Consider the following 2,978-nt stretch of genomic DNA (forward strand, 5'->3'; position numbering starts at 1 on the left):
AATGACATTCACTTTGTGAAAGCAGTTCCACATAAAATCACTCTCTAATATCAATATTTATGAGTGGTTATTTAACTGCTTTTTTAAGTATAACACATTAGATAACACAAGATTTTAGAACAAGTTCACATCTCCATTTTAGCGTAGTGATTAGTCCCTATTTGAAATTCTATTCAATTTTGTCTCAGTTGTTACAGTGACATTTTCATATAAATGTCAAGTGACATTTTTCTATCATATGAAGATAAGTATTCTAAATGATTCAAATAAGCCTTAGGTTTTTTTACATCTAATTTCATGTCTTGATTTATTTTTACATGAGTATCATCTTCAACATTTTCATCTCCAATACCATCACTTGCTTGCTTTATCGTATTCTCATCCTTCTCATATTTTTATTATCCCAATATATCAAATCTTAGTCATATTCTTGTGAGGCGTTAACTTGCATAAAGTTGGATGCTATGAATTAAAAATGTATGAAGTAGAATATAAAACTTCTTTAAAGAATTTAGAAACTCCTCTAATGATTATGAAAAAATATCATTTAACACTAACATGAAAATGTCAAAATACTGATAGGGACAAAATAGAAATTAATTTTTTGTACAGGGACTGGTATATATAGAGAGAGAGATTCAATAATAAAAATGATGTTTTTGTATATAAACTAAAAGACAATTTAAACAATAGATAACTGTTTACTAATTAGAAAAGAGGACTAACATGGTTATATATTCCATAACATCATGAATAAAATTGAAAATTTTTGTATAGGGACTAATACCTATAGATGCTAAATATAAAAAGGTGCATGCCTTGTTATTGTATAGGGATTAAAAGTTCATTTGTTCTTAAAAAATATTAATGAAGTTAATATTTTTAACAAAAAATGATTTATTTAAAATATTTTAAAATGTTAAAAATTAAAATAAATCAAAATAAAGTTAAAAGACATAATTGAATTTAACTTTGATAAAAATTCTAATTTTGCCTATTTAAATTACTAATTATTATTATTATACATTGCATAATAGCCAGCATTATTCTAAGGTGTTAGTTAAGGGGGGAAAAGATAAGATCGTCTATACAATAGGTCAAATAAAGTACCATCTATACAATAAGCCAGCCTCTATACCAAGACCTCTAATCCAACATAGATAATTAGTTGGAAGAACTTTCCAATGAAGCAACCACAGGAAGTACTTCACCTTTTTCTTCTTAATTGGCAACTTCTAAAGAGTTTTCCATTTGTTGCTATTAAGTTCGATACCCTGATGTCGTCTTCACCACGTATAGCCCCGTTAGCAATATAAGATTTGTTCGTGTTACTTGCCCAAGTCCACGTATCACTATTCTCACTTCCTATAGGCCCTGACAAATTTGATGTGGTGAGGTGCACTTAATCGGGTATTGGTATAGCCATTCTTATGAAGTCCCAATTGACTTTATCCCACAAATCTTTCATTGTCATCATACTATTTGAAATATGGACAAAATCCACCTTATTGGGCAGTGCTCCAACTTTCATCCAATCTTGAAACCAAACAGAAAAATTGTCACTTCTAAGCACAAATCAAAACTCATCCCTTAGAGTGCGGTTAGCCTTCAGTATACTTCTCCAAATTGAGGAGCAATTACTATTGGCTTTTGCATCCCAGAAAGATATTCCCCTTAAGTACTTCTTTGTCAACACTTGAACCCATAATTTTTCTGGGTGAGTAATTATGTCCCAAACTAATTTCCCAAGCTGCAAAATATTTATATTCCTTGCCACCCGCACCCCTAAACCCCCCACAAGATTTGGGTTTAGTAACTATATTCCACTTAACTAAATGCAACCCTTTTGAAGCTTGACCTCTGGATGACCAAAGAAATCTCTGTGTAGTCTTTCTTATTCAACCCATTACAGATTCCACTAGCGAGATGCCAAATCTGCATGGGGTATTCTGGTAAGGATGTGATCACTGATTTTGTCAAGCATAAACGCCTTGCCTTTTTCAACAGTCTTGTCTTCCAAGTGGCCAACCGCTTTCTGACTTTGTCCAACAGGAGGTTAAATGTCTCTTTTTTCAAACGACCTTAAACCAAGGGAAAGCCCAAGTACACACCCAAGTTCGAAGCAAATCGAATAGATGATATTTCATAGAACACATCTCTCTTGACTCTAGACACTCCTTTATAACACATTGCTCAAGACTTTGTAGTATTAACATTTAGCTCAAAAACCTCAGAGAATTCTTGAAGAACTTTCATCACCAACTCTACTTGTGGGTTATCGGCCTTACAAAAATTATCCAATAATTAATACTTATAAATTATATATAGATGCTTATTAATTTCTAATTTATTTGATTAATTTATATCGTTAAAGCTATTATATTAGCAATGACACCTTAAACTTTGATGACTAAGTAATTTCAAGTTTGTTTCGATGTAACTATTGGATTAACTACTTTCTAATATTCAAATTTTACTACATAAGTTTCAGTTACTTTCTTAATTTTTTATAATTCTTTTTGATAAAATAATTCATCTTCTATCGAAAAGTTAAATGAAAAATTATTTAATATATATTAAATAACATATTTAGTTAAAATGTTAGGTATTAAAAAACTAAAAAAGAATTATTAATGAAAAATACCAAAAAATAATAATTTAATTAAATATTTTCATTAAATTAAACACATTTACTCTCATTATTTCTTTTAAGAGTCGTAAGGATAATATTATATTTAAATAAAAATACTAAATGAATATAATATCAATGTATTTGTCTATTGTTTTGTTATTGAATATATATATATATATATATATATATATATATATTTGGTTAAAATAAACTATTTAATAAAAGTAAATAATTAAAATTAAAATTAAATTTAATATAAAAATTATCTCGTAACAAACTATTAGAAGAACTTTTAAATACTGGATATAGATTTCTTTACAAACTGTATAAGTGCTGTTGAGCTCAT

The sequence above is a fragment of the Abrus precatorius genome, unplaced genomic scaffold (genome assembly GCF_003935025.1).
Source record: "Abrus precatorius isolate BTA unplaced genomic scaffold, Abrus_2018 Scaffold9, whole genome shotgun sequence".
Classification (NCBI taxonomy): domain Eukaryota; kingdom Viridiplantae; phylum Streptophyta; class Magnoliopsida; order Fabales; family Fabaceae; genus Abrus; species Abrus precatorius.